This window comes from Ambystoma mexicanum, chromosome 4q, assembly GCF_040938575.1.
Source record: "Ambystoma mexicanum isolate Mex_15411 chromosome 4q, UKY_AmexF1_1, whole genome shotgun sequence".
Classification (NCBI taxonomy): domain Eukaryota; kingdom Metazoa; phylum Chordata; class Amphibia; order Caudata; family Ambystomatidae; genus Ambystoma; species Ambystoma mexicanum.
This window is the reverse complement of record NC_090928.1, coordinates 920,585,018-920,597,939: the sequence shown is the minus strand read 5'-3', so window position 1 is coordinate 920,597,939 and position 12,922 is coordinate 920,585,018.

Genomic DNA, 12,922 nt, shown 5'->3' with positions numbered 1-12,922 from the left:
AATTATGGAAGCGAAGGGGGTGTTCTTTATCCCCCACAGAAGCATTATGGCGACAGGACAGCACTGGAAAGCCGTTGATGCCAGTAGGATTGTTAAAGGTAGCACTTGAACAGCTGCACTACCCTGCGCATATAACTAGTGAGAGTCTTGCTGCAACTATTGCAGAAGACTGGTTCATGCTGAACCTGTTGGAACACGTTGCATTTTATTTAGTATTTATTGATATTCATTTTCAAAACCTCAAAATATGTAATTACCGCATCTGAGTTGTAAAGTTACTTATTTTTATGAATGATAGCATTAACACAGTGCAGAACACCAAACTTTATACATAAAGCAATATAAATTGCAACATAGAACAAAAAACAAGTTAAATTCCTTGCACATTGGTACATAAGGACAAACTAATACAAATTCTGCTGTCGATATATCTAAACAGGAGTCATCTTCACATAAACAATTGTAATAGTTATATGTCATAAATAATACACATGAACAGTGAAACCTTTTGTGACACTGTGATTTGAGAATTGTTGTCAACACCACAGTATTTCGGCCTTTCGTGGGGCCTATAGTGAAGCCATGTTTTTTTAGGGGCCTTCGTCAGGACAGGGGTAGACTGTGGCGTCTGGGTGTCCAAATGAATGCTGTAAAAATAAATGAGGCAAAAGTAAGGGGGTGCTGATAACTATTAATTTTAAGAGGGTGATTCAATCACATTGTGTCCCCCAGCTGGTGGACACAGCTTACCTTGTGGAGAGAAAATAACCACAGGCAGATGGATTGGTGTAGGTCCGAGACCTACACTATATCTTGGCGTTTGATTGTTGTATGCCTATTAAAATAGGAAAAATAGACTAGGGGGCTTAATGTATCCCTAGTCCATCAAGACAAATGCTCTCAATATTAATTATATGGTTGAAGAGAGCATAACTTTTGTGCGTATGTGGACCGTGTAATGGCTAGAGGCGAGAAGGTATTTCTTAACAGCCGTGATAATGGGCGCCTGTCAAAAAACAAGCACACACTGGATGAGCGTGTTTTAATATATCCCCAGTCAATGGTGAGTGTGGGCACATTAATATCTGGACATATAGGTAATGTGACCGCTTACCTTATTCCAGGTTGCGTACATATGCCGAGAGGTAATGTGCCCGGTGTGGTTATGACACGGTTACAGGGTCTGATCTGATGTCCCTACAAGAATGGACAGAGTTACTCTTTGTGCAAGTCAAAAAAGCAGAATGCTTGGGAGTAATCCATGCAATCCTGGTTTCATTATCTGTGAATTAAACTGGCAGCCTCACTTGGTTGCAGAATGCTGTGGGCTTCATGTGATCGCCGAGGCTCTGGCAGAGGCTTCAGACCGGTGGAGCTCTCATTGGTGTGCTCTCGCAAGAAGGGGGCCGCTGGCACTGCAGCCGGCATTATGGGGATACAAAAGCCATTGCTATGGTCACCTCTTGTTAAATAGCGGTGGCCATTTTGTGATTGTTAGTGCAGCCCTGTCCAGATATTATGGTATAGTCGCTTCTACAGTAGATGGTAACATAAACCAATTAATTTACGTTGGTCCTTACCTTAATTGTGTAATAATCATGGCATTGAATGTATGTGTTTAGACCATTGCCATGGCAACGGACACGAGAACATTCTTTTGAATGCAGTTATGGGTTGCTAATATATATATATACTTGGTAGGCTGCATATTGAACCTGGTGGCAACCCTTGTTTACCGCTATCACTGGGTGGAGGCAAATGTTTGTCTAATGGCTACGTGGTACACATAAACATGAATGATGAGCATAAAGACAATGCAATGGGTGTCACCTGGCCAAATAGGGTATATGTACATGTGATTACAAAAGGAAGGTGTCCATCTCTTTAATAAAACATTGGGGTGTAGATCTGTTGTCCTAGGGTACAGGAGGTGCACTGATTGGATGTCTATATCAAAGTTGGGGTGTGAATCTTCTGTCCTTGGGTACAGGAAGTGTGCTGATAAAATGTCTATATCAAGTGCTATACACCGCAATTCTATCTTCACAGAGATTACAATAAGAGAAGTTTTGTGATTAAATATTCAACACATGTTACAAGAGAAAGAGTTACATGATTGAGTGTCTACATCAATGATTATGACACAACAATTATTTATTCATAAGAGTTACAAGAAATAGGGTTTTGTAGACAGACTTGTGGCTTCCTGGGGGTCATGCAAGGTAGTTTATAGAAAGTGAGCAGACTTGACATGATCATGCTTGCAGTATGTAATGGATACAGATATCTGATAGTGGTGGTGTGTCCCTTCTCCTGGTTGATTCGAAGCAGGTCCTTGTACACACCCTGATGCCACTTGTGTAGCAAAGATTTTAGTGTGAGCAATCTTTCCAAGATAGAGAGTGTGTTAAGGGCTGAGATCCAATAATAGGCCACATTTTGTTAATGAAGTATTTGAACAAATACAATTATTTTTTAACATTAAACACACGTTTTCTTCAGCTTATCACCCACAAGCGAACGGGATATGTGAGGGGCTGAATGGCCTTCTTAAGGAGAGAGTCGCCAAGCTTAAATTGACGCTGAAAAAGGGATGGCTATATTGCCTATCCCTAGCTTTATATGCACTCACTATGCAAGGAATCAACCCGGGTTTTACCACCACCTCACACCCCATGAGCTATAGACAGGAAAACAAATAAGAATGCCTTTAACTCCTCCGTGGAGGAGTAGAAATGATGCCCACAGTACAGCAAAAATGTAAGGAAATTAATTAAATGAATATTTGACATGTATGACCACTAGTATCTCTTTCATTTCAGATCAACTGAAGCTTCAGGGGGGTTGGTCTCTGAACATAGATGAAAAACATTCAGCAACCAGATCTTCTGAATTATTACCAGCACCAAGACTCTTTGCTGGTCACACTATACTGATTAGAAACTTCACTAGGAAGTGGCCCGAGCCAAGATTTGATGGAGTTTATGGGGTGGAGGACATTACTCCGTCAGCAGTAAGAGTTTAAGGCAGACGAGTTTGGATCCACTTGAAAATCAAGCTCTACACCGGAGAGGCCGCAGCACCCCCAGCCATTGGTACAAAAGCAAGACAAGAAGAAGAATTTCAGCATGTGCACACTCATTTGAGGACAAAGAAGAAGGACGATAAACCAACAGATTGACTAATAAATGCTGATTTGCATTTGGACTGTGGCTCTGACTAGACATTCCTAATAGATATTATAGCATGCGTGCAAACTCATTCCTTGAGCCACAGAGCTCTTTGAAAATGAACTTTAGAAAGTTGTTGATGCATTGCAAGTATGCCTGAACTGGATTTCGAGTTCGGTTTCGATATCTGGAAGCGGGAGCAGTAGACCTGTACATTTCTTACTGAATACTTGTTCGACTGAGTTTATGGTTCTCCCCGAAAGTGATGTGCATCATATCGTACTCACTATTTTTGTGTTTATTCTTGGGTTTATCCTGCACTTGTTAGAAGAGATGTGGATATCCACACATTTTTACAAGATCCTAAAAATGGCCGTACAATAAGGAGGCTGCTTATAGCAATCGTAGAGGAGCTACTACAAATACAGAATATACTACAATTGCAGGAGTAGTGTTTTTCCTTCCTAAATTGAGCAAAAATTAGGAATCTTGAACATTTTACAATTTCAGAAAATGAGCCAGCTCAAGAGATACCAGAATGGCACAAGTGGTGGGGACTAATATGTTGGTTTGCAATATTCATATGTACAGTTATGCTTTGTGTACTTTTGTTTCTTGTGATTCATCATTTCTATTATTATGATCCAAAAGAGGCAGAAGTTCCTTTAATTCGCCCCAATCCAGGAACAAGTGTTGATTTACCCAGTAACAAGGAGTCAGGGTCTCAAATGTTTTCTGCCCACAGCAGAGCTCCTTTAGAGTTGTTTCCATGGGCTGCTAACATTTTAAGGGGAAGACACAGGTGAAATGCAGAGCAAGATGATAATGGGATTACCATATATTTAGATTGTACAGCACTCTTGGGTAATAGCATGTGGTATCAACACATGAAAAAGGTGGGAGAGAGAACTTCCAAGGAGGGTTGTTGAATTTGCGCTCTCATACCTTATGCCATGAGTGCTGCCTGAACTTTCATTTCCGGAGAAATACCAGCGTATGATGCCAGATGTTTTGTCCACCTTTCTGCATCCATGACTCACGGACCATTCCAAAGACATTGGGCCCCTCTACTATGGAGATCGAAATGGTCATTTCCATTCCAGGATGATTATATCAAGACTACACAGATGGAAAAGGAGCCTGCATGGAAGAGCAAGATGCTCAAGTACCCTAGGGTAGGACAGGAGGAAGTGGTCATAACAGAAATGAAGAGAATGGACTGTCCTGATAAAGCAGAGATAGCTTGGGCACCTGATGCTGGGAAAGAACTCAGATGCTTGTCTATTGACAAGTGAAATCCAAGAAAGGATGGTAAGCAGGTTTGATGTCCTGTGCAGCTCATCTATTGAAACAGGACTATCTGCGGGAAGTACAAAACGTAAATGATAAGTGTTTCAAGTCATGGGCCGAACATGCCAAACTGCTGACATTGGTAGAAGATGAATCAGGCCCAATGTTCATAAGTCCACTGATGAATGCGACACTGTGCTTTCAACGAAAAGGAAGAATGCATATGGGAGATAACATAGGTTGCAACACTATAGTTGATGTCTCCAGTATGGGAGCAGGGACAGCCATCTTGATGGATTGCTATTGGGCCTGTGGGTCCAGAGCTTACATGAAGCTGCCCAATGATTGTGGAGGAACGTGTTCCTTACTGCTTGATCATGCTCCAGTATTAGGGATTGCAAAGAGTGACCTGAACATTGGAGAGTTTTCAAAAGCAGATACCCATTTGAGGAAGAGAAGATCACTTGAATTCCTCAATCGAACAAAGAGGGAGAATAATTTCTCCGCCAAATCGATAGAAGCTTTTGATGCTATTCCAGACAAGCACAGACTGTTCAGCAAGACTGCTTCGATCTTTACGACTATCTTTATGCCAGGGATCCAGACGATGGTCAACGCCAAATGGTTACAGATTACCAGATGGGAACTCCTGCAGACAATCAACGCTACCATAAAGGGATTCAATGCAATCAAGGAAGAACTAAGGGCCATAAGGCTGATGACCCTGTAGAATAGATGTGTCCTTGATATGATAACAGCAATGGATGGAGGTGTTTGTGCCAAAATCGGGCCATCAAGATTCATGTTCATAGCTACTCATGATGATGAGAATGGGACCTTGAAAAAGGAAATAACTTTGCTGACGAAGCTGCATGACAAGATGGAAGATGAGACAGAACATATTGCAGATGACAGCTGGTTCTCGACTATCTTCTCGTGGGTTCCACAATGGATGGCAAATATCTTCAAGCTCCTGGGAGCAGTACTGGGGATGATAATGTTTGAATTCTGTGTGATCAGGATAATAATCACACAGTGTTAGAAGACAGCAAAGAAGGTTGTAGGAATTAAAATAATGATCAATGTCGAGTCAGGGTTTGGACCAAAGGAGTGGACAGATGAAGAAATCAGAAAATATATAGAGGACAGCATCTTAGCAGCTGGGGGAACCAAGTTCCTGCATCCAAGAAATCACAGGAAGAACATGGGATGATGGACCTACTTTAATACGAATGGACAATGCAGCCACATGACCTGGAGCATTGATGAACATGTAAAATAAGCAGGAACCCTGAAAGGAGCGGTGAAGGTCTGGACTCCAAAGAAGCCCTTTTTTGAGAGAGGATATCAAGATGTGGAGACTGGTGAAGGAGTGGTCGATAAATAAACCCGAGGGGAGAGAGTAGAGAAGTCCCGCCCCTATTCTGCCTATATGTTGGAAACTGGAAATTGCGGCATGTGCACCGCCAGTAAGGGTGCCGATTACACGAAAAGCCTTTGAGACAAAGTATTCATTGAGAAAACCCTCTGTGATGTTTCCCCGAAGAGATGATTGTCTCCTGATGGAGACCCCCAAAGAAGTGTGAAGATTTGAAAAGGAGAGGCTGGTGACATCACAAGAAATGAGCGTGACGCACTGAGAAGGATGACCGAAGAAAAGAATGCATAGGCCTCATAGAATCTGATGGCGAAGTAAAGAATTGAGAAAACATTCATGTGTGGAATGAAGATTGCACGTGTGAGAAGCACTGCATACTATGCAAGCTGTTTTATAACTGTACAGATGGCGTAACGCAAGTAGACTAAGAAAATCATGAAGGCTGGCTATACGTAGTGAATAAACTGAAGGCGGTGCCTCCTATATATATATATATACATATATATATATATATATATATATTTTAGTAAGCTCAACCCATGGAGAAAGGAGGATTGATAGCTGAGTGTGTGTCCTAGCAAAGAAATAAGCCGAGGCTCGAATATGGAGCAAAGGAAGACTGCTTGGCCTGGTGTCAAAGGCTAAGCCAGCCTAAACTGTCCTTGAAGAACAGTGAATGTGAGATGCCTAGGCATCCCTTGTTAAGTTGCAAAAAGAGAACACCATGAGTGCAAAGTTTCTTTATTCAAGACACTTAAATGCTATAAAATGAGCCGAGAGTCAATGATGTATCGTGTTTCTAATAACTGTTGAACATGACTTGCACTAAGGGATGGAATAAGTTGCCCACCTGACTATAGAGACCCAATCACAGTCCATTCCCTTATAGAAAGTATACTTATATACTCCCCATAGTCCTATCACAATCCTGCATAGGTTTGCCACGTAGTATGACGTCACGTATGATGAGTTTTTGCTATAAAAGTACTGGTTTTTATTTAATACTTTGAGACCATGCTGTCCGATGTATGTTGATGCCCATCGTAACTCCCTGTTTTAGATCATTGAAAATAAAACAGACAATTTGCAAACTTCCTGAGTCGGTCTTCTTATTGGTGCAAGAGTTATTCTGCATCCTGTCCATTGTACAATGTGTTACCTTAATTAAAAGGACCATTAGGGTTCATCAGTGGTGGGTTTTTCTTCCTTTAAAGCCTTTCTAGGACTACTTTTAGGGAGGGATTTGGGATGGTTCTCGGCTCTAATTCGACATCCTCTTTGTCGTTCCCACACCTGACCTGTGGATTCTCCATATGGTCTCAGTGCTCTCCCCTTTCTCTTCTTCTCCCCTTAATGGTGCCACCTGTTGGGAATTACTCTTGGCATCCTTCCTGTCCTCTAGGGCCCTCATTAATGTCTACCTAAATGCCACTGACATGGTCAAGGACTCTCAGCCCAAACTCCTCCTTCTTGATAGTCGTCTTCCGTCTCTCATCAACTTCCTCCCTTCTCCTGCCACTCCTCCTCCTGCAACCCCTCTGGCACCTCTGACACTCCCGAAGGGTGTACCACACTCCTGTACCCCTCATCGGAAATCAAGTGGCAACCTGCTCGACTTAGCTACCATCAAATCATGATCTGCCGTCAAACAAACCTCTGACATCTGCCACCTCTTTGAAGACCATGGCCTAGATGTCCTCGCTCTCACCGAGACATGATTAATTGTCAGCTCTGTCATGATTTTTGGTACTCTCCTCCCTGAGGGTTACAAGATCCTTTCTAAGCCCAGGCCTAACCGGTCTGGAGCGTAGTGGCCCTGATCTCCCCTGAGTGGGTGCCTGCTACTATCATACCCACTCTGGCCTACTCCCCTTTTGAATGCCTCATCTGCAGGCTTGGTGTCTCTCTTATCCTCTCTCTGACTTTGGCTACCATCTCCAGGCTCCCTGACTAGGTCTCCCTCTTCCTCTCTAAGTAGGCTGACCTCACTTCTTCTCTCCTGGTCAACACCTCCAAGCGTCTCCTTCTCTGAGAGTTCAGTATTCACCTCGACTTCCCGGATGCGGCCTCTGGACTCTTCTGCAACCTCTGTGGCTCTCTTTCCCGCTTCATTCTTCCCTCCGGTCCGACACACTCAGCCAGACACACCTTGTATGATCTCATCTCTGCAGGCACCCCCATCTCTAACCCTCTCATTACTCCTCTCTCCTAGTCTGATCATGCTCTCCTGTAGTCTCACCTGGACTTCTGGGGTCCCCTGGCTAAGCCCACACCCGCACTGCTAGTCTCCTTCTCCTTCATTCGACCTATGAATCGTGTGACAGTTGCTTTCTTTGCCACCACCTTCACTCCGCCTCCTACTACTACCACTGATTCTCACTTTGACACGGCCATCTCAAACAATCTGGACATCCTTACCACTGTCATGAGAATGCGTATGAGAGCTGCTGCCAAGGACATCTCCTGGTAGGACTCCGACCTGGCCACTCTGAAACTCAAGTGCAGAGCAGCTGAGCGGAATTGGCAGGCTTCGAGCACATCCTCTGATAAACTGGCCTGCCGCCTGCTCCAAAGGCAATACAGGCTTTTCACTTGAAAAGCATTGCTCTCAGGGGCAAACTGTTACCCGTTACTCCTATTGTCTGGACAGCACCAGGTGCTCCTCACCCTCCTCTCGTGCATACACATCATGGCTACTACAAGACTACCCAAGTCTGAAGACATCCCCCCCACCCGGTTCTTGCAACTTTTCTTCAACACAAAACATATTCCTAACCTTACACCCACTGGTTCCATCACATGTGATACATACTCCCTAGCCCGTAAACTTCAGAGGCTTCGTAACCGCACAAGATCCACTCTCACCAGAAATACACATCTTGGGTACCGCTCCTGACACACCTCAAACCACATCTCCCTCAAAACCAATCTAAACTACTCGCACCTCAGTGGACCACTTCCCCAGACCACTCCCTGTGTCCCTGAACTCGCCTGAGCCACACAGCCTTCCTCACAGGCTATTATCACTAAAGATGAACCATGTCCCCTACAATGTGCATTCATCAATGCTAGATCACTTTCAGCTCACGCAACTGAGATTTATGACTTCATAATGTGGGATATATTGACCCAATCAACAGTATTTCCCCACATCGCCAAGCTGCATTTGCGCAGGAACAGCAAAATGGCTGTGCTGGCTCCTGTGAGCGCCATGGCCTCAAAACTGCGTTTTGCAGCAACAAAAAGATGGCTGCACCTTCTTGCCAAGCATACATTGGGCAGGATGGAACAAGGGGACACACTAAGGGAGCGTGCCAGTGTGTTCTTATCTGTACAAAAGAAATGGAGTGAAAAGGCAGCACTGCTTTACTGAAAGCCCAAGATCTCCATTAAAAAGGAAACTTTTAATCTTTAAAATAATGCTGCTGACGCTATTTCCATCTGTTCTCCCTTAAATCACTGTGATTAATAAGGCCTTGCCATCACAGTATCTCATTGTGCCTCAGCAAAACCAGGCATGATTTCTGAATGACAGGCCCTATCAAACCAACTTTGAGAAAATCAACAAGGAGTGTCACTTTTCCCACACGGGAAAACATGTTCATTCTTTACAAATGTATCAAAGCTCAATAGTTCGAAAGGGACTCCAGCTATCTGAGCCATGTCAGTTTCAATGCATCTGTGCTTCAAATAAACTACTGCCTAGAAGAAAATAACCATGGCTGCAAGGCAATATTGGGAAGTCAGATGGCAAAATCGAATTTGAAAGGAAATGCTAGCAGTTTTCACCACATGTGTAAAAAATTGGCTTTGCAAAAATCAAAGGAGAAAAATGCCTGTTTAAAATGTAAACTGTTGAATGAAAGCCTGCCATTATCTAGCAATGTGAAGGGGTTTTGTTGCTGGTGATAATACACACATGGGCTATTTTATTCCACAGGCTTGTTTTAATTCAGGACCAAATATCAGAAAATAAAGGTTTGACACTGCCTTGGCTGGACTTGCAAGCTGTCAAAAACAGGTTATTCAGGTTGGCAGAGTCAAAGCTACCCTCTAGGAAGGGAGCCACACCATAAACTTCCATGACACAAAAGTGATAATTGCTAGCTTGAAAAACTTTGAATGGACCAAGTCAAAGAAAGTTCACACGCTCGTCAGATATTCGTCTGTACTTCAGGTGGGGACAATAGAAGTTCTGGGACACTAACCTGTGAAGTGGAGGGGGCCATAAAACCTTCAATCAAACTGGGAACCCCCACCCCATACAGGGCTGAAGTGACTGTTGGTGGCAGCTGAAGAGAGAAAAAAAATGGTCCAGTGACAAAGGATTGCCATTTGCTTCCAGAGGCCATTTTATAAATAAACTTTAAAGACTTCCATCTCTGCAGCAAGACTTTTAAAAAATGCAAAAATGTTATAGTTTAAATATGATTTTATGGGCTTTCTTTTAAGAAATGGTAGAATTTACTGACACTTTGGGGTCAGAAATGGCAGAATATTATGGATTACAAGAAAAGCCTCCATGTTGCAAATATACATTTCTGTACATACATCCCTTATGATAATCCACACCCATGTATAAAGTAATAGAATTTTGAGTAATATAAATCCCATTGAAAAGCATGAAAAACTGGTAGAAGGGCGAAACAAGGTCTCTCAAACTGGAGGATTGTGCTGCTATGTGCTGCATAAAATATGCAACCTGCTTATGTAAGTGTTTAGATGTTTCCACTGTATGAAGGTGCCATTTAGGGCAAACATTGATTTTAAGTAAAGTAATTGTGGCAGGTTTTGGACATTGTAAAACTCACATCATAAATTTGACTTCATTTTCTGGAAATCCAACCAGCAGAGAGCTAGGCGGAGACTATCACTCTTGTCCAATCCAGTTGTTAAAGGCGTTTTAGTTAAGCGTGCCCCAGCCATATACTTTGATGATGTCCCTATGCATTATAAATAAGAGTCCCTGACAAGACTCTAGACAGACACTCTTCCTGGCATTCCTGCGCTGCGTTCCTGTTCCATCCATCCAGAATCCAGATCACAACTAGAAGGCCGAAGCAATGCTGACCATACTTCAGGGCCCGCTGCAAACCCCAAGCAGTGCTGATCCTATTCCCAGCAAGGCCTCAATTCTGAAAACCCACTAATCTCCCATTAAGAAGGGGAAAGCGGTGGTATTCTTTTGGGAAGCATCCTGAACCAGAATGGCTTGCTGCCCCCTAACTGCATGCCATCCTGCCATCCAGCTGACCTTTAGTATCCAGTGACCAGAATTGCCAGTCTAGAAGTGCCATCCGGTGACCAGAATTGCCCAGCTGTTTGCCAGGCATGCTGTCGTGTAGTGACCAGAACCTGTTGACGGTCCAAAAATCCCAAAATTAAAAAGTGGACTGTGAGTATAATCGCCACCCCATAGAAACCCACAGCCTATCTTGTCTCTGTCCTTATTCCACTCTCTAAGTCATCCTATCCTTATCCTGATAACTTGTTAAAACTGTCAGAATTATCCTTGCAACCCTGCCCTTGATTTCTGGTGCTAGCGTCATCTCTTTAGTAATTTTGTTTTGTGTAATCCTAAGCCATTCGTCCTATTTCGAGTGATCGGACTGATTATGCCAAGGTTGGGCGCTGGGGTGACAGGGTTGAAATAGCGAATTAACCCTGGATCTTACTGTGTCCCTCTTTGGTGGGCTAGACTGAATATTTAAGTTTAAAGCAAAACTGTTCTTGTCACAACTAATTTCCTTTCCTATATCACAGCTTCATTTTATTCAAAGCGCACCTTTTTATATTTTGTATAACTCCTCCAATTTACCAGCTAAAGACCTATTTTTTCTCTTTTATTTGGGGAGGGAAGGTCAGATTTGGATTCTGTTTCCTGTTTCTTATTCCTGATTATCTGTTGCTTCTGTTTATCCACTCAGAATTGATTATTTGTGGGTCGAGGGAACATTGCAGGGGGAAATTCTCACTTGGGTGCTATCTTTCCTAAATCAAAAAGTGCTCCTATTCCGCTGTGCTGTGTATATGTTCCACTAGAAGATGAAACCCTGTGCATTGCACCCATTCTCAGTGTAAATATCACCCCATTGGTGATTGCTGACCCTTATTAAAAAGTGTATGATTTTGTTTGAATTTTAAAATAAATAGATAAATATTGTACTTTCACCCGGGGTATTTGAGAAGGGGGGGGGGTGATATGAGTGGTGTGCCATCTCAATATTGAATCTATATAATATAAAGAGATAAGCATTTCAGTTGTGCGCTGCATACTAGGCCAAGACCAAGGTGTGACTCGCCTGATTGAAATCCTTAACAAATTTGGGGGCTTGAGTCTGGGATTGAGTTTGGTTACCACCCGTGCAGTCTAACACAGCAGACTAACCTGCAAGGTAGCGCTACTTAGTGTGGTTGGAATACTGGGTTAAACTGTACAAGCGCCCCCCCAAAAACAAATACTCTAAGTACCGGGCCTGTGTCTAAAAATGAAAGCTAAATCAACCCCAAAATAGACAGAAAGCTATTGAATACAGATCACCCTTACATAAATAAATAAATTAACAAAGAAAGAACATGTCCGAAATGACCATAGTAGAAATCATTATGGCTAGGGAGCACCTTCTGCACAAGCTATTGTTACGACCTGTGACCCAAAGCCCCACTGCCATGGTCACATGCCAGGTAGGGTTAAGACTCAGGGTTCATTTAGGGCCCCAAGGGCCTTGCACTATCCTCATGGACTCTCCTGGAGTCAGTCCTGGCGCCTTTGGTGCCAGGCTCATGTTCAGATTGGGACACAGTCTTGAAGGGACTACTTTTATTGGAGGCCTGCAACCAACATGGAGGCACCCACACAGCCTAGTTCCTAGAACCAGACTGTGCAGTGCAGTGTTTTGGATGTGGTAGCCCGGGCTACTTTATCTGGACTACTTTACTAGAGGGCTATATAAACCACACCCATGTTACAGAACGTGCTTCGTGTTATTCTGCAGCCAGCAGCGTGACGCTTATCGTGTCCAGAGACCAGAATCCGGCGATCCTTGAACAGTAGACCTGCAGAGGAGACAAAAGAACATCATTA